We start from the raw sequence: 19287 nt of genomic DNA, 5'->3' as shown, positions 1-19287 counted from the left end.
CAAGTAGCAGCAGCCAATTGAGGTCAGGTAGTTGTGGCCGAGTGGTTAAGGTGATGGACTTGAAATCCATCGGGGTTTCCTCGCGCGGGTTCAAATCCTGTCAGCTACGTACTGCTTTTTATGCATGTAGAAAGCTAAGCTCATTTGTCCTTGATAACTTTATTTTCCATGAAACTAAAGTAGCTTTTACATTTCCCAAAGTTTAACTTACTGTAAAAGCTACCAAAAAAGGAAAACATTGATTTTGCACACAGCTTGTCAATGAAACAACATTAAGGTAGTTGTGGCCGAGTGGTTAAGGTGATGGACTCAAATTCCATTTGCTTTTCAAGCTGGTTTAAAAACAAAATGCATTCAAGATGAAGAGAATCAAAGCATGTTATGTTTAAGAATTGAGTTCTCAATCTCAGCTTAGCTCACCTACATATATATCCTGTTTTACAATGGACTTCTTTTTAAACCATATAATCTCAGACAGTGTCTTCCTGCATTCTAGGTACATGCTTGTGACCTTGTATAAATGTTTCCCAGTGGCAACTTATGCATGCATATTCTTTCTATCTGGACTTACAGCTGTAGAGATGTAATGAAAGGTAAGAAATAATGTCTGGTAATCAACAAACTATTAATTGTGCAGTGTCAGTTGTTATAATTCCAAACTTTATTAAGGAATAGACCATAAGTTCTCCAACTCAGTCCTCAGGACCCCACACAGTGTATGTTTTGCAGGTAACCCAGCAGGTGCATAGGTGTATTAATTACTCACTGACACATTTTAAAAAGTCCACTTGTGGAGCTAATTATTTACTTGTGGTTCTGCGAGGAGACCTGCAAAACATGCACTGTGTGGGGTTCTGAGAACCGAGTTTGAGAACCTGTGGAATAGACCAATGAAAAACCTAATATATTTTAAATGATTATTATTTGATAAAATGTCCGTAAAATGTACAATACAGTTCATGAGCACTAGTGTTGGCATGGTGTGATGTTAAAGGCTCTGATTTCTAATTAATTTAGTACAAGATCAAAAGTCCTTGACACCTATATTTGACATTAAACTATACTAGCTATTATATTTCACAAAGTTTACATATTAATATTGAAGCAAATTAAAATAAAATGTATCAGATATTTCTGCCAACAGGGAAAATGTTTTGATTTCCAAGTAGCACCATTCAATTGAGGTCAGGTAGTTGTGGCTGAGTGGTTAAGGCGATGGACTTGAAATCCATTGGGGTTTCCCCGCGCAGGTTCAAATCCTGCCAGCTACGTACTGCTTTTTATGCATGTAGAAAGCTAAGCTCATTTGTCCTTGATAACTTTATTTTCCATGAAACTAAAGTAGCTTTTACATTTCCCAAAGTTTAACTTACTGTAAAAGCTACCAAAAAAGGAAAACATTGATTTTGCACACAGCTTGTCAATGAAACAACATTAAGGTAGTTGTGGCCGAGTGGTTAAGGTGATGGACTCAAAATCCATTTGCTTTTCAAGCTGGTTTAAAAACAAAATGCATTCAAGATGAAGAGAATCAAAGCATGTTATGTTTAAGAATTGAGTTCTCAATCTCAGCTTAGCACACCTACATATATATCCTGTTTTACAATGGACTTCTTTTTAAACCTTATAATCTCAGACAGTGTCTTCCTGCATTCTGTGTACATGCTTGTGACCTTGTATAAATGTTTCCCAGTGGCAACTTATGCATGCAGATTCTTTCTATCTGGACTTACAGCTGTAGAGATGTAATAAAAGGTAAGAAATAATGTCTGGTAATCAACAAACTATTAATTGTGCAGTGTCAGTTGTTATAATTCCAAACTTTATTAAGGAATAGACCATAAGTTCTCCAACTCAGTCCTCAGGACCCCACACAGTGTATGTTTTGCAGGTAACCCAGCAGGTGCATAGGTGTATTAATTACTCACTGACACATTTTAAAAAGTCCACTTGTGGAGCTAATTATTTACTTGTGGTTCTGCGAGGAGACCTGCAAAACATGCACTGTGTGGGGTTCTTAGAACCAAGTTTGAGAACCTGTGGAATAGACCAATGAAAAACCTAATATATTTTAAATGATTATTATTTGATAAAATGTCCGTAAAATGTACAATACAGTTCATGAGCACTAGTGTTGGCATGGTGTGATGTTAAAGGCTTTGATTTCTAATTAATTTAGTACAAGATCAAAAGTCTTTGACACCTATATTTGACATTAAACTATACTAGCTATTATATTTCACAAAGTTTATATATTAATATTGAAGCAAATTAAAATAAAATGTATCAGATATTTCTGCCAACAGGAAAAATGTTTTGATTTCCAAGTAGCACCATCCAATTGATGTCAGGTTGTTGTGGCGATGGACTTGAAATCCATTGGGGTTTCCCCGTGCAGGTTCAAATCCTGCCAGCTACGTACTGCTTTTTATGCATGTAGAAAGCTAAGCTCATTTGTCCTTGATAACTTTATTTTCCATGAAACTAAAGTAGCCTTTACATTTCCCAAAGTTTAACTTACTGTTAAAGCTACCAAAAAAGGAAAACATTGATTTTGCACACAGCTTGTCAGTGAAACAACATTAAGGTAGTTGTGGCCAAGTGGTTAAGGTGATGGACTCGAAATCCATTTGCTTTTCAAGCTGGTTTAAAAACGAAATGCATTCAAGATGAAGAGAATCAAAGCATGTTATGTTTAAGAATTGAGTTCTCAATCTCAGCTTAGCTCACCTACATATATATCCTGTTTTACAATGGACTTCTTTTTAAACCATTTAATCTCAGACAGTGTCTTCCTGCATTCTATGTACATGCTTGTTTGTGACCTTGTATAAATGCTTCTCAGTGGCAACTTGTGCATGCAGATTCTTTCTATCTGGATTTACAGCTGTAGAGATGTAATGAAAGGTAAGAAATAATGTCTGGTAATTAACAAACTATTAATTGTGCAGTGTCAGTTGTTATAATTCCAAACTTTATTAAGGAATGGACCATAGGTTCTCAAACTCAGTTCTCAGGACCCCACACAGTGTATGTTTTGCAGGTAACCCAGCAGGTGCACAGGTGTATTAATTACTCACTGACACATTTTAAAAAGTCAACTTTTGGAGCTAATTATTTACTTGTGGTTCTGCGAGGAGACCTGCAAAACATGCACTGTGTGGGGTTCTGAGAACCGAGTTTGAGAACCTGTGGAATAGACCAATGAAAAACCTAATATATTTTAAATGATTATTATTTGATAAAATGTCCGTAAAATGTACAATACAGTTCATGAGCACTAGTGTTGGCATGGTGTGATGTTAAAGGCTCTGATTTCTAATTAATTTAGTACAAGATCAAAAGTCCTTGACAACTATATTTGACATTAAACTATACTAGCTATTATATTTCACAAAGTTTACATATTAATATTGAAGCAAATTAAAATAAAATGTATCAGATATTTCTGCCAACAGGAAAAATGTTTTGATTTCCAAGTAGCAGCAACCAATTGAGGTCAGGTAGTTGTGGCCGAGTGGTTAAGGTGATGGACTTGCAATCCATCGGGGTTTCCTCGCGCGGGTTCAAATCCTGCCAGCTACGTACTGCTTTTTATGCATGTAGAAAGCTAAGCTCATTTGTCCTTGATATCTTTATTTTCCATGAAACTAAAGTAGCTTTTACATTTCCCAAAGTTTAACTTACTGTAAAAGCTACCAAAAAAGGAAAACATTGATTTTGCACACAGCTTGTCAATGAAACAACATTAAGGTAGTTGTGGCCGAGTGGTTAAGGTGATGGACTCAAATTCCATTTGCTTTTCAAGCTGGTTTAAAAACAAAATGCATTCAAGATGAAGAGAATCAAAGCATGTTATGTTTAAGAATTGAGTTCTCAATCTCAGCTTAGCTCACCTACATATATATCCTGTTTTACAATGGACTTCTTTTTAAACCATATAATCTCAGACAGTGTCTTCCTGCATTCTAGGTACATGCTTGTGACCTTGTATAAATGTTTCCCAGTGGCAACTTATGCATGCAGATTCTTTCTATCTGGACTTACAGCTGTAGAGATGTAATGAAAGGTAAGAAATAATGTCTGGTAATCAACAAACTATTAATTGTGCGGTGTCAGTTGTTATAATTCCAAACTTTATTAAGGAATAGACCATAAGTTCTCCAACTCAGTCCTCAGTACCCCACCCAGTGTATGTTTTGCAGGTAACCCAGCAGGTGCATAGGTGTATTAATTACTCACTGACACATTTTAAAAAGTCCACTTGTGGAGCTAATTATTTACTTGTGGTTCTGCGAGGAGACCTGCAAAACATGCACTGTGTGAGGTTCTGAGAACCGAGTTTGAGAACCTGTGGAATAGACCAATGAAAAACCTAATATATTTTAAATGATTATTATTTGATAAAATGTCCGTAAAATGTACAATACAGTTCATGAGCACTAGTGTTGGCATGGTGTGATGTTAAAGGCTTTGATTTCTAATTAATTTAGTACAAGATCAAAAGTCCTTGACACCTATATTTGACATTAAACTATACTAGCTATTATATTTCACAAAGTTTACATATTAATATTGAAGCAAATTAAAATAAAATGTATCAGATATTTCTGCCAACAGGAAAAATGTTTTGATTTCCAAGTAGCACCATCCAATTGAGGTCAGGTTGTTGTGGATGAGTGGTTAAGGCGATGGACTTAAAATCCATTGGTGTTTCCACGTGCAGATTCAAATCCTGCCAGCTACGTACTGCTTTTTATGCATGTAGAAAGCTAAGCTTATTTGTCCTTGATAACTTTATTTTCCGTGAGACTAAAGTAGCTTTTACATTTCCCAAAGTTTAACTTACTGTTAAAGCTACCAAAAAAGGAAAACATTGATTTTGCACACAGCTTGTCAGTGAAACAACATTAAGGTAGTTGTGGCCAAGTGGTTAAGGTGATGGACTCGAAATCCATTTGCTTTTCAAGCTGGTTTAAAAACGAAATGCATTCAAGATGAAGAGAATCAAAGCATGTTATGTTTAAGAATTGAGTTCTCAATCTCAGCTTAGCTCACCTACATATATATCCTGTTTTACAATGGACTTCTTTTTAAACCATATAATCTCAGACAGTGTCTTCCTGCATTCTATGTACATGCTTGTTTGTGACCTTGTATAAATGCTTCTCAGTGGCAACTTGTGCATGCAGATTCTTTCTATCTGGTTTTACAGCTGTAGAGATGTAATGAAAGGTAAGAAATAATGTCTGGTAATCAACAAACTATTAATTGTGCAGTGTCAGTTGTTCTAATTCCAAACTTTATTAAGGAATAGACCATAAGTTCTCCAACTCTGTCCTCTGGACCCCACACAGTGTATGTTTTGCAGGTAACCCAGCAGGTGCATATGTGTATTAATTACTCACTGACACATTTTAAAAAGTCCACTTGTGGAGCTAATTATTTACTTGTGGTTCTGCGAGGAGACCTGCAAAACATGCACTGTGTGGGGTTCTGAGAACCGAGTTTGAGAACCTGTGGAATAGACCAATGAAAAACTTAATATATTTTAAATGATTATTATTTGATAAAATGTCCGTAAAATGTACAATACAGTTCATGAGCACTAGTGTTGGCATGGTGTGATGTTAAAGGCTCTGATTTCTAATTAATTTAGTACAAGATCAAAAGTCCTTGACACCTATATTTGACATTAAACTATACTAGCTATTATATTTCACAAAGTTTACATATTAATATTGAAGCAAATTAAAATAAAATGTATCAGATATTTCTGCCAACAGGAAAAATGTTTTGATTTCCAAGTAGCACCATCCAATTGAGGTCAGGTAGTTGTGGCCGAGTGGTTAAGGCGATGGACTTGAAATCCATTGGGGTTTCCCCGCGCAGGTTCAAATCCTGCCAGCTACGTACTGCTCTTTATGCATGTAGAAAGCTAAGCTCATTTGTCCTTGATAACTTTATTTTCCATGAAACTAAAGTAGCTTTTACATTTCCCAAAGTTTAACTTACTGTAAAAGCTACCAAAAAAGGAAAACATTGATTTTGCACACAGCTTGTCAATGAAACAACATTAAGGTAGTTGTGGCCGAGTGGTTAACGTGATGGACTCAAAATCCATTTGCTTTTCAAGCTGGTTTAAAAACAAAATGCATTCAAGATGAAGAGAATCAAAGCATGTTATGTTTAAGAATTGAGTTCTCAATCTCAGCTTAGCTCACCTACATATATATCCTGTTTTACAATGGACTTCTTTTTAAACCATATAATCTCAGACAGTGTCTTCCTGCATTCTATGTACATGCTTGTGACCTTGTATAAATGTTTCCCAGTGGCAACTTATGCATGCAGATTCTTTCTATCTGGATTTACAGCTGTAGAGATGTAATGAAAGGTAAGAAATAATGTCTGGTTATCAACAAACTATTAATTGTGCAGTGTCAGTTGTTGTAATTCCAAACTTTATTAAGGAATAGACCATAAATTCTCAAACTCAGTCCTCAGGACCCCACACAGTGTATGTTTTGCAGGTAACCCAGCAGGTGCATATGTGTATTAATTACTCACTGACACATTTTAAAAAGTCCACTTGTGGAGCTAATTATTTACTTGTGGTTCTGCGAGGAGACCTGCAAAACATGCACTGTGTGGGGTTCTGAGAACCGAGTTTGAGAACCTGTGGAATAGACCAATGAAAAACCTAATATATTTTAAATGATTATTATTTGATAAAATGTCCGTAAAATGTACAATACAGTTCATGAGCACTAGTGTTGGCATGGTGTGATGTTAAAGGCTCTGATTTCTAATTAATTTAGTACAAGATCAAAAGTTCTTGACACCTATATTTGACATTAAACTATACTAGCTATTATATTTCACAAAGTTTACATATTAATATTGAAGCAAATTAAAATAAAATGTATCAGATATTTCTGCCAACAGGGAAAATGTTTTGATTTCCAAGTAGCACCATCCAATTGAGGTCAGGTAGTTGTGGCTGAGTGGTTAAGGCGATGGACTTGAAATCCATTGGGGTTTCCCCGCGCAGGTTCAAATCCTGCCAGCTACGTACTGCTTTTTATGCATGTAGAAAGCTAAGCTCATTTGTCCTTGATAACTTTATTTTCCATGAAACTAAAGTAGCTTTTACATTTCCCAAAGTTTAACTTACTGTAAAAGCTACCAAAAAAGGAAAACATTGATTTTGCACACAGCTTGTCAATGAAACAACTTTAAGGTAGTTGTGGCCGAGTGGTTAAGGTGATGGACTCAAAATCCATTTGCTTTTCAAGCTGGTTTAAAAACAAAATGCATTCAAGATGAAGAGAATCAAAGCATGTTATGTTTAAGAATTGAGTTCTCAATCTCAGCTTAGCTCACCTACATATATATCCTGTTTTACAATGGACTTCTTTTTAAACCATATAATCTCAGACAGTGTCTTCCTGCATTCTGTGTACATGCTTGTGACCTTGTATAAATGTTTCCCAGTGGCAACTTATGCATGCAGATTCTTTCTATCTGGACTTACAGCTATAGAGATGTAATAAAAGGTAAGAAATAATGTCTGGTAATCAACAAACTATTAATTGTGCAGTGTCAGTTGTTATAATTCCAAACTTTATTAAGGAATAGACCGTAAGTTCTCCAACTCAGTCCTCAGGACCCCACACAGTGTATGTTTTGCAGGTAACCCAGCAGGTGCATAGGTGTATTAATTACTCACTGACACATTTTAAAAAGTCCACTTGTGGAGCTAATTATTTACTTGTGGTTCTGCGAGGAGACCTGCAAAACATGCACTGTGTGGGGTTCTGAGAACCGAGTTTGAGAACCTGTGGAATAGACCAATGAAAAACCTAATATATTTTAAATGATTATTATTTGATAAAATGTCCGTAAAATGTACAATACAGTTCATGAGCACTAGTGTTGGCATGGTGTGATGTTAAAGGCTTTGATTTCTAATTAATTTAGTACAAGATCAAAAGTCCTTGACACCTATATTTGACATTAAACTATACAAGCTATTATATTTCACAAAGTTTACATATTAATATTGAAGCAAATTAAAATAAAATGTATCAGATATTTCTGCCAACAGGAAAAATGTTTTGATTTCCAAGTAGCACCATCCAATTGATGTCAGGTTGTTGTGGCGATGGACTTGAAATCCATTGGGGTTTCCCCGTGCAGGTTCAAATCCTGCCAGCTACGTACTGCTTTTTATGCATGTAGAAAGCTAAGCTCATTTGTCCTTGATAACTTTATTTTCCATGAAACTAAAGTAGCTTTTACATTTCCCAAAGTTTAACTTACTGTAAAAGCTACCAAAAAAGGAAAACATTGATTTTGCACACAGCTTGTCAGTGAAACAACATTAAGGTAGTTGTGGCCAAGTGGTTAAGGTGATGGACTCGAAATCCATTTGCTTTTCAAGCTGGTTTAAAAACGAAATGCATTCAAGATGAAGAGAATCAAAGCATGTTATGTTTAAGAATTGAGTTCTCAATCTCAGCTTAGCTCACCTACATATATATCCTGTTTTACAATGGACTTCTTTTTAAACCATATAATCTCAGACAGTTTCTTCCTGCATTCTATGTACATGCTTGTTTGTGACCTTGTATAAATGCTTCTCAGTGGCATCTTGTGCATGCAGATTCTTTCTATCTGGTTTTACAGCTGTAGAGATGTAATGAAAGGTAAGAAATAATGTCTGGTAATCAACAAACTATTAATTGTGCAGTGTCAGTTGTTCTAATTCCAAACTTTATTAAGGAATAGACCATAAGTTCTCCAACTCTGTCCTCTGGACCCCACACAGTGTATGTTTTGCAGGTAACCCAGCAGGTGCATATGTGTATTAATTACTCACTGACACATTTTAAAAAGTCCACTTGTGGAGCTAATTATTTACTTGTGGTTCTGCGAGGAGACCTGCAAAACATGCACTGTGTGGGGTTCTGAGAACCGAGTTTGAGAACCTGTGGAATAGACCAATGAAAAACTTAATATATTTTAAATGATTATTATTTGATAAAATGTCCGTAAAATGTACAATACAGTTCATGAGCACTAGTGTTGGCATGGTGTGATGTTAAAGGCTCTGATTTCTAATTAATTTAGTACAAGATCAAAAGTCCTTGACACCTATATTTGACATTAAACTATACTAGCTATTATATTTCACAAAGTTTACATATTAATATTGAAGCAAATTAAAATAAAATGTATCAGATATTTCTGCCAACAGGAAAAATGTTTTGATTTCCAAGTAGCACCATCCAATCGAGGTCAGGTAGTTGTGGCCGAGTGGTTAAGGCGATGGACTTGAAATCCATTGGGGTTTCCCCGCGCAGGTTCAAATCCTGCCAGCTACGTACTGCTCTTTATGCATGTAGAAAGCTAAGCTCATTTGTCCTTGATAACTTTATTTTCCATGAAACTAAAGTAGCTTTTACATTTCCCAAAGTTTAACTTACTGTAAAAGCTACCAAAAAAGGAAAACATTGATTTTGCACACAGCTTGTCAATGAAACAACATTAAGGTAGTTGTGGCCGAGTGGTTAACGTGATGGACTCAAAATCCATTTGCTTTTCAAGCTGGTTTAAAAACAAAATGCATTCAAGATGAAGAGAATCAAAGCATGTTATGTTTAAGAATTGAGTTCTCAATCTCAGCTTAGCTCACCTACATATATATCCTGTTTTACAATGGACTTCTTTTTAAACCATATAATCTCAGACAGTGTCTTCCTGCATTCTATGTACATGCTTGTGACCTTGTATAAATGTTTCCCAGTGGCAACTTATGCATGCAGATTCTTTCTATCTGGATTTACAGCTGTAGAGATGTAATGAAAGGTAAGAAATAATGTCTGGTTATCAACAAACTATTAATTGTGCAGTGTCAGTTGTTGTAATTCCAAACTTTATTAAGGAATAGACCATAAATTCTCAAACTCAGTCCTCAGGACCCCACACAGTGTATGTTTTGCAGGTAACCCAGCAGGTGCATATGTGTATTAATTACTCACTGACACATTTTAAAAAGTCCACTTGTGGAGCTAATTATTTACTTGTGGTTCTGCGAGGAGACCTGCAAAACATGCACTGTGTGGGGTTCTGAGAACCGAGTTTGAGAACCTGTGGAATAGACCAATGAAAAACCTAATATATTTTAAATGATTATTATTTGATAAAATGTCCGTAAAATGTACAATACAGTTCATGAGCACTAGTGTTGGCATGGTGTGATGTTAAAGGCTCTGATTTCTAATTAATTTAGTACAAGATCAAAAGTTCTTGACACCTATATTTGACATTAAACTATACTAGCTATTATATTTCACAAAGTTTACATATTAATATTGAAGCAAATTAAAATAAAATGTATCAGATATTTCTGCTAACAGGGAAAATGTTTTGATTTCCAAGTAGCACCATCCAATTGAGGTCAGGTAGTTGTGGCTGAGTGGTTAAGGCGATGGACTTGAAATCCATTGGGGTTTCCCCGCGCAGGTTCAAATCCTGCCAGCTACGTACTGCTTTTTATGCATGTAGAAAGCTAAGCTCATTTGTCCTTGATAACTTTATTTTCCATGAAACTAAAGTAGCTTTTACATTTCCCAAAGTTTAACTTACTGTAAAAGCTACCAAAAAAGGAAAACATTGATTTTGCACACAGCTTGTCAATGAAATAACTTTAAGGTAGTTGTGGCCGAGTGGTTAAGGTGATGGACTCAAAATCCATTTGCTTTTCAAGCTGGTTTAAAAACAAAATGCATTCAAGATGAAGAGAATCAAAGCATGTTATGTTTAAGAATTGAGTTCTCAATCTCAGCTTAGCACACCTACATATATATCCTGTTTTACAATGGACTTCTTTTTAAACCATATAATCTCAGACAGTGTCTTCCTGCATTCTGTGTACATGCTTGTGACCTTGTATAAATGTTTCCCAGTGGCAACTTATGCATGCAGATTCTTTCTATCTGGACTTACAGCTGTAGAGATGTAATAAAAGGTAAGAAATAATGTCTGGTAATCAACAAACTATTAATTGTGCAGTGTCAGTTGTTATAATTCCAAACTTTATTAAGGAATAGACCGTAAGTTCTCCAACTCAGTCCTCAGGACCCCACACAGTGTATGTTTTGCAGGTAACCCAGCAGGTGCATAGGTGTATTAATTACTCACTGACACATTTTAAAAAGTCCACTTGTGGAGCTAATTATTTACTTGTGGTTCTGCGAGGAGACCTACAAAACATGCACTGTGTGGGGTTCTGAGAACCGAGTTTGAGAACCTGTGGAATAGACCAATGAAAAACCTAATATATTTTAAATGATTATTATTTGATAAAATGTCCGTAAAATGTACAATACAGTTCATGAGCACTAGTGTTGGCATGGAGTGATGTTAAAGGCTTTGATTTCTAATTAATTTAGTACAAGATCAAAAGTCCTTGACACCTATATTTGACATTAAACTATACAAGCTATTATATTTCACAAAGTTTACATGTTAATATTGAAGCAAATTAAAATAAAATGTATCAGATATTTCTGCCAACAGGAAAAATGTTTTGATTTCCAAGTAGCACCATCCAATTGATGTCAGGTTGTTGTGGCGATGGACTTGAAATCCATTGGGGTTTCCCCGTGCAGGTTCAAATCCTGCCAGCTACGTACTGCTTTTTATGCATGTAGAAAGCTAAGCTCATTTGTCCTTGATAACTTTATTTTCCATGAAACTAAAGTAGCTTTTACATTTCCCAAAGTTTAACTTACTGTTAAAGCTACCAAAAAAGGAAAACATTGATTTTGCACACAGCTTGTCAGTGAAACAACATTAAGGTAGTTGTGGCCAAGTGGTTAAGGTGATGGACTCGAAATCCATTTGCTTTTCAAGCTGGTTTAAAAACGAAATGCATTCAAGATGAAGAGAATCAAAGCATGTTATGTTTAAGAATTGAGTTCTCAATCTCAGCTTAGCTCACCTACATATATAACCTGTTTTACAATGGACTTCTTTTTAAACCATTTAATCTCAGACAGTGTCTTCCTGCATTCTATGTACATGCTTGTTTGTGACCTTGTATAAATGCTTCTCAGTGGCAACTTGTGCATGCAGATTCTTTCTATCTGGATTTACAGCTGTAGAGATGTAATGAAAGGTAAGAAATAATGTCTGGTAATTAACAAACTATTAATTGTGCAGTGTCAGTTTTTATAATTCCAAACTTTATTAAGGAATGGACCATAGGTTCTCAAACTCAGTTCTCAGGACCCCACACAGTGTATGTTTTGCAGGTAACCCAGCAGGTGCACAGGTGTATTAATTACTCACTGACACATTTTAAAAAGTCCACTTTTGGAGCTAATTATTTACTTGTGGTTCTGCGAGGAGACCTGCAAAACATGCACTGTGTGGGGTTCTGAGAACCGAGTTTGAGAACCTGTGGAATAGACCAATGAAAAACCTAATATATTTTAAATGATTATTATTTGATAAAATGTCCGTAAAATGTACAATACAGTTCATGAGCACTAGTGTTGGCATGGTGTGATGTTAAAGGCTCTGATTTCTAATTAATTTAGTACAAGATCAAAAGTCCTTGACAACTATATTTGACATTAAACTATACTAGCTATTATATTTCACAAAGTTTACATATTAATATTGAAGCAAATTAAAATAAAATGTATCAGATATTTCTGCCAACAGGAAAAATGTTTTGATTTCCAAGTAGCAGCAACCAATTGAGGTCAGGTAGTTGTGGCCGAGTGGTTAAGGTGATGGACTTGCAATCCATCGGGGTTTCCTCGCGCGGGTTCAAATCCTGCCAGCTACGTACTGCTTTTTATGCATGTAGAAAGCTAAGCTCATTTGTCCTTGATAACTTTATTTTCCATGAAACTAAAGTAGCTTTTACATTTCCCAAAGTTTAACTTACTGTAAAAGCTACCAAAAAAGGAAAACATTGATTTTGCACACAGCTTGTCAATGAAACAACATTAAGGTAGTTGTGGCCGAGTGGTTAACGTGATGGACTCAAAATCCATTTCCTTTTCAAGCTGGTTTAAAAACAAAATGCATTCAAGATGAAGAGAATCAAAGCATGTTATGTTTAAGAATTGAGTTCTCAATCTCAGCTTAGCTCACCTACATATATATCCTGTTTTACAATGGACTTCTTTTTAAACCATATAATCTCAGACAGTGTCTTCCTGCATTTTATGTACATGCTTGTGACCTTGTATAAATGTTTCTCAGTGGCAACTTGTGCATGCAGATTCTTTCTATCTGGTTTTACAGCTGTAGAGATGTAATGAAAGGTAAGAAATAATGTCTGGTAATCAACAAACTATTAATTGTGCAGTGTCAGTTGTTCTAATTCCAAACTTTATTAAGGAATAGACCATAAGTTCTCAAACTCAGTCCTCTGGACCCCACACAGTGTATGTTTTGCAGGTAACCCAGCAGGTGCATATGTGTATTAATTACTCACTGACACATTTTAAAAAGTCCACTTGTGGAGCTAATTATTTACTTGTGGTTCTGCGAGGAGACCTGCAAAACATGCACTGTGTGGGGTTCTGAGAACCGAGTTTGAGAACCTGTGGAATAGACCAATGAAAAACCTAATATATTTTAAATGATTATTATTTGATAAAATGTCCGTAAAATGTACAATACAGTTCATGAGCACTAGTGTTGGCATGGTGTGATGTTAAAGGCTCTGATTTCTAATTAATTTAGTACAAGATCAAAAGTCCTTGACACCTATATTTGACATTAAACTATACTAGCTATTATATTTCACAAAGTTTACATATTAATATTGAAGCAAATTAAAATAAAATGTATCAGATATTTCTGCCAACAGGAAAAATGTTTTGATTTCCAAGTAGCACCATCCAATTGAGTTCAGGTAGTTGTGGCCGAGTGGTTAAGGCGATGGACTTGAAATCCATTGGGGTTTCCCCACGCAGATTCAAATCCTGCCAGCTACGTACTGCTTTTTATGCATGTAGAAAGCTAAGCTCATTTGTCCTTGATAACTTTATTTTCCATGAAACTAAAGTAGCTTTTACATTTCCCAAAGTTTAACTTACTGTAAAAGCTACCAAAAAAGGAAAACATTGATTTTGCACACAGCTTGTCAATGAAACAACATTAAGGTAGTTGTGGCCGAGTGGTTAAGGTGATGGACTCAAAATCAATTTGCTTTCCAAGCTGGTTTAAAAACAAAATGCATTCAAGATGAAGAGAATCAAAGCATGTTATGTTTAAGAATTGAGTTCTCAATCTCAGCTTAGCTCACCTACATATATATCCTGTTTTACAATGGACTTCTTTTTAAACCATATAATCTCAGACAGTGTCTTCCTGCATTCTATGTACATGCTTGTGACCTTGTATAAATGTTTCCCAGTGGCAACTTATGCATGCAGATTCTTTCTATCTGGACTTACAGCTGTAGAGATGTAATGAAAGGTAAGAAATAATGTCTGGTAATCAACAAACTATTAATTGTGCAGTGTCAGTTGTTATAATTCCAAACTTTATTAAGGAATAGACCATAAGTTCTCCAACTCAGTCCTCAGGACCCCACACAGTGTATGTTTTGCAGGTAACCCAGCAGGTGCATAGGTGTATTAATTACTCACTGACACATTTTAAAAAGTCCACTTGTGGAGCTAATTATTTACTTGTGGTTCTGCGAGGAGACCTGCAAAACATGCACTGTGTGGGGTTCTGAGAACCGAGTTTGAGAACCTGTGGAATAGACCAATGAAAAACCTAATATATTTTAAATGATTATTATTTGATAAAATGTCCATAAAATGTACAATACAGTTCATGAGCACTAGTGTTGGCATGGTGTGATGTTAAAGGCTTTGATTTCTAATTAATTTAGTACAAGATCAAAAGTCCTTGACACCTATATTTGACATTAAACTATACTAGCTATTATATTTCACAAAGTTTACATATTAATATTGAAGCAAATTAAAATAAAATGTATCAGATATTTCTGCCAACAGGAAAAATGTTTTGATTTCCAAGTAGCACCATCCAATTGATGTCAGGTTGTTGTGGCTGAGTGGTTAAGGTGATGGACTTGAAATCCATTGGAGTTTCCCCGTGCAGGTTCAAATCCTGCCAGCTGCGTACTGCTTTTTATGCATGTAGAAAGCTAAGCTCATTTGTCCTTGATTACTTTATTTTCCATGAAACTAAAGTAGCTTTTACATTTACCACAGTTTAACTTACTGTTAAAGCTACCAAAAAAGGAAAACATTGATTTTGCACACAGCTTGTCAGTGAAACAACATTAAGGTAGTTGTGGCCAAGTGGTTAAGGTGATGGACTCGAAATCCATTTGCTTTTCAAGCTGGTTTAAAAACGAAATGCATTCAAGATGAAGAGAATCAAAGCATGTTATGTTTAAGAATTGAGTTCTCAATCTCAGCTTAGCTCACCTACATATATATCCTGTTTTACAATGGACTTCTTTTTAAACCATATAATCTCAGACAGTGTCTTCCTGCATTCTATGTACATGCTTGTTTGTGACCTTGTATAAATGCTTCTCAGTGGCAACTTGTGCATGCAGATTCTTTCTATCTGGATTTACAGCTGTAGAGATGTAATGAAAGGTAAGAAAAAATGTCTGGTAATTAACAAACTATTAATTGTGCAGTGTCAGTTGTTATAATTCCAAACTTTATTAAGGAATGGACCATAGGTTCTCAAACTCAGTTCTCAGGACCCCACACAGTGTATGTTTTGCAGGTAACCCAGCAGGTGCACAGGTATATTAATTACTCACTGACACATTTTAAAAAGTCCACTTGTGGAGTTAATTATTTACTTGTGGTTCTGCGAGGAGACCTGCAAAACATGCACTGTGTGGGGTTCTGAGAACCAAGTTTGAGAACCTGTGGAATAGACCAATGAAAAACCTAATATATTTTAAATGATTATTATTTGATAAAATGTCCGTAAAATGTACAATACAGTTCATGAGCACTAGTGTTGGCATGGTGTGATGTTAAAGGCTCTGATTTCTAATTAATTTAGTACAAGATCAAAAGTCCTTGACACCTATATTTGACATTAAACTATACTAGCTATTATATTTCACAAAGTTTACATATTAATATTGAAGCAAATTAAAATAAAATGTATCAGATATTTCTGCCAACAGGAAAAATGTTTTGATTTCCAAGTAGCACCAACCAATTGAGGTCAGGTAGTTGTGGCCGAGTGGTTAAGGTGATGGACTTGAAATCCATTGGGGTTTCCCCGCGCAGGTTCAAATCCTGCCACCTACGTACTGCTTTTTATGCATGTAGAAAGCTAAGCTCATTTGTCCTTGATAACTTTATTTTCCATGAGACTAAAGTAGCTTTTACATTTCCCAAAGTTTAACTTACTGTAAAAGCTACCAAAAAAGGAAAACATTGATTTTGCACACAGCTTGTCAGTGAAACAACATTAATGTAGTTGTGGCCAAGTGGTTTAGGTGATGGACTCGAAATCCATTTGCTTTTCAAGCTGGTTTAAAAACGAAATGTATTCAAGATGAAGAGAATCAAAGCATGTTATGTTTAAGAATTGAGTTCTCAATCTCAGCTTAGCTCACCTACATATATATCCTGTTTTACAATGGACTTCTTTTTAAACCATATAATCTCAGACAGTGTCTTCCTGCATTTTATGTACATGCTTGTGACCTTGTATAAATGTTTCTCAGTGGCAACTTGGGCATGCAGATTCTTTCTATCTGGTTTTACAGCTGTAGAGATGTAATGAAAGGTAAGAAATAATGTCTGGTAATCAACAAACTATTAATTGTGCAGTGTCAGTTGTTCTAATTCCAAACTTTATTAAGGAATAGACCATAAGTTCTCCAACTCAGTCCTCTGGACCCCACACAGTGTATGTTTTGCAGGTAACCCAGCAGGTGCATATGTGTATTAATTACTCACTGACACATTTTAAAAAGTCCACTTGTGGAGCTAATTATTTACTTGTGGTTCTGCGAGGAGACCTGCAAAACATGCACTGTGTGGGGTTCTGAGAACCGAGTTTGAGAACCTGTGGAATAGACCAATGAAAAACCTAATATATTTTAAATGATTATTATTTGATAAAATGTCCGTAAAATGTACAATACAGTTCATGAGCACTAGTGTTGGCATGGTGTGATGTTAAAGGCTCTGATTTCTAATTAATTTAGTACAAGATCAAAAGTCCTTGACACCTATATTTGACATTAAACTATACTAGCTATTATATTTCACAAAGTTTACATATTAATATTGAAGCAAATTAAAATAAAATGTATCAGATATTTCTGCCAACAGGAAAAATGTTTTGATTTCCAAGTAGCACCATCCAATTGAGTTCAGGTAGTTGTCGCCGAGTGGTTAAGGCGATGGACTTGAAATCCGTTGGGGTTTCCCCACGCAGATTCAAATCCTGCCAGCTACGTACTGCTTTTTATGCATGTAGAAAGCTAAGCTCATTTGTCCTTGATAACTTTATTTTCCATGAAACTAAAGTAGCTTTTACATTTCCCAAAGTTTAACTTACTGTAAAAGCTACCAAAAAAGGAAAACATTGATTTTGCACACAGCTTGCCAATGAAACAACATTAAGGTAGTTGTGGCCGAGTGGTTAAGGTGATGGACTCAAAATCCATTTGCTTTCCAAGCTGGTTTAAAAACAAAATGCATTCAAGATAAAGAGAATCAAAGCATGTTATGTTTAAGAATTGAGTTCTCAATCTCAGCTTAGCTCACCTACATATATATCCTGTTTTACAATGGACTTCTTTTTAAACCATATAATCTCAGACAGTGTCTTCCTGCATTCTATGTACATGCTTGTGACCTTGTATAAATGTTTCCCAGTGGCAACTTATGCATGCAGATTCTTTCTATCTGGACTTACAGCTGTAGAGATGTAATGAAAGGTAAGAAATAATGTCTGGTAATCAACAAACTATTAATTGTGCAGTGTCAGTTGTTCTAATTCCAAACTTTATTAAGGAATAGACCATAAGTTCTCCAACTAAGTCCTCTGGACCCCACACAGTGTATGTTTTGCAGGTAACCCAGCAGGTGCATAGGTGTATTAATTACTCACTGACACATTTTAAAAAGTTCACTTGTGGAGCTAATTATTTACTTGTGGTTCTGCGAGGAGACCTGCAAAACATGCACTGTGTGGGGTTCTGAGAACCGAGTTTGAGAACCTGTGGAATAGACCAATGAAAAACCTAATATATTTTAAATGATTATTATTTGATAAAATGTCCGTAAAATGTACAATACAGTTCATGAGCACTAGTGTTGGCATGGTGTGATGTTAAAGGCTTTGATTTCTAATTAATTTAGTACAAGATCAAAAGTCCTTGACACCTATATTTGACATTAAACTATACTAGCTATTATATTTCACAAAGTTTACATATTAATATTGAAGCAAATTAAAATAAAATGTATCAGATATTTCTGCCAACAGGAAAAATGTTTTGATTTCCAAGTAGCACCATCCAATTGATGTCAGGTTGTTGTGGCTGAGTGGTTAAGGTGATGGACTTGAAATCCATTGGGGTTTCCCCGCGCAGGTTCAAATCCTGCCACCTACGTACTGCTTTTTATGCATGTAGAAAGCTAAGCTCATTTGTCCTTGATAACTTTATTTTCCATGAGACTAAAGTAGCTTTTACATTTCCCAAAGTTTAACTTACTGTAAAAGCTACCAAAAAAGGAAAACATTGATTTTGCACACAGCTTGTCAGTGAAACAACATTAATGTAGTTGTGGCCAAGTGGTTTAGGTGATGGACTCGAAATCCATTTGCTTTTCAAGCTGGTTTAAAAACGAAATGCATTCAAGATGAAGAGAATCAAAGCATGTTATGTTTAAGAATTGAGTTCTCAATCTCAGCTTAGCTCACCTACATATATATCCTGTTTTACAATGGACTTCTTTTTAAACCATATAATCTCAGACAGTGTCTTCCTGCATTTTATGTACATGCTTGTGACCTTGTATAAATGTTTCTCAGTGGCAACTTGGGCATGCAGATTCTTTCTATCTGGTTTTACAGCTGTAGAGATGTAATGAAAGGTAAGAAATAATGTCTGGTAATCAACAAACTATTAATTGTGCAGTGTCAGTTGTTCTAATTCCAAACTTTATTAAGGAATAGACCATAAGTTCTCCAACTCAGTCCTCTGGACCCCACACAGTG

At 35.5% G+C, this 19287-nt stretch overlaps 13 non-coding genes across 13 annotated transcripts; all 13 read left to right on the top strand.

The window, feature by feature from the left end:
• The first annotated feature begins 27 nt into the window (after positions 1–27).
• TRNAS-UGA (transfer RNA serine (anticodon UGA)) lies at positions 28–109 on the top strand. The gene has a single exon. It is a non-coding gene; the product is annotated as a tRNA-Ser (tRNA).
• Positions 110–1189: 1080 nt separating this feature from the next.
• TRNAS-UGA (transfer RNA serine (anticodon UGA)) lies at positions 1190–1271 on the top strand. The gene has a single exon. It is a non-coding gene; the product is annotated as a tRNA-Ser (tRNA).
• A 2232-nt stretch (positions 1272–3503) lies between these two features.
• On the top strand, positions 3504–3585 carry TRNAA-UGC (transfer RNA alanine (anticodon UGC)). The gene has a single exon. It is a non-coding gene; the product is annotated as a tRNA-Ala (tRNA).
• A 2246-nt stretch (positions 3586–5831) lies between these two features.
• On the top strand, positions 5832–5913 carry TRNAS-UGA (transfer RNA serine (anticodon UGA)). The gene has a single exon. It is a non-coding gene; the product is annotated as a tRNA-Ser (tRNA).
• A 1080-nt stretch (positions 5914–6993) lies between these two features.
• Positions 6994–7075, top strand: TRNAS-UGA (transfer RNA serine (anticodon UGA)). The gene has a single exon. It is a non-coding gene; the product is annotated as a tRNA-Ser (tRNA).
• Positions 7076–9307: 2232 nt separating this feature from the next.
• TRNAS-UGA (transfer RNA serine (anticodon UGA)) lies at positions 9308–9389 on the top strand. The gene has a single exon. It is a non-coding gene; the product is annotated as a tRNA-Ser (tRNA).
• A 1080-nt stretch (positions 9390–10469) lies between these two features.
• Positions 10470–10551, top strand: TRNAS-UGA (transfer RNA serine (anticodon UGA)). The gene has a single exon. It is a non-coding gene; the product is annotated as a tRNA-Ser (tRNA).
• A 2232-nt stretch (positions 10552–12783) lies between these two features.
• On the top strand, positions 12784–12865 carry TRNAA-UGC (transfer RNA alanine (anticodon UGC)). The gene has a single exon. It is a non-coding gene; the product is annotated as a tRNA-Ala (tRNA).
• A 1080-nt stretch (positions 12866–13945) lies between these two features.
• On the top strand, positions 13946–14027 carry TRNAS-UGA (transfer RNA serine (anticodon UGA)). Its single transcript has one exon. It is a non-coding gene; the product is annotated as a tRNA-Ser (tRNA).
• A 1080-nt stretch (positions 14028–15107) lies between these two features.
• On the top strand, positions 15108–15189 carry TRNAS-UGA (transfer RNA serine (anticodon UGA)). Its single transcript has one exon. It is a non-coding gene; the product is annotated as a tRNA-Ser (tRNA).
• A 1084-nt stretch (positions 15190–16273) lies between these two features.
• TRNAS-UGA (transfer RNA serine (anticodon UGA)) lies at positions 16274–16355 on the top strand. The gene has a single exon. It is a non-coding gene; the product is annotated as a tRNA-Ser (tRNA).
• Positions 16356–17435: 1080 nt separating this feature from the next.
• On the top strand, positions 17436–17517 carry TRNAS-UGA (transfer RNA serine (anticodon UGA)). The gene has a single exon. It is a non-coding gene; the product is annotated as a tRNA-Ser (tRNA).
• Positions 17518–18597: 1080 nt separating this feature from the next.
• On the top strand, positions 18598–18679 carry TRNAS-UGA (transfer RNA serine (anticodon UGA)). The gene has a single exon. It is a non-coding gene; the product is annotated as a tRNA-Ser (tRNA).
• Positions 18680–19287: the final 608 nt, after the last annotated feature.

This window comes from Pseudophryne corroboree, chromosome 11 (assembly GCF_028390025.1).
Source record: "Pseudophryne corroboree isolate aPseCor3 chromosome 11, aPseCor3.hap2, whole genome shotgun sequence".
NCBI classification, from domain to species: domain Eukaryota; kingdom Metazoa; phylum Chordata; class Amphibia; order Anura; family Myobatrachidae; genus Pseudophryne; species Pseudophryne corroboree.
The sequence above is the reverse complement of the archived record's forward strand: the minus strand, read 5'-3'. Positions and strand labels throughout refer to the sequence as shown.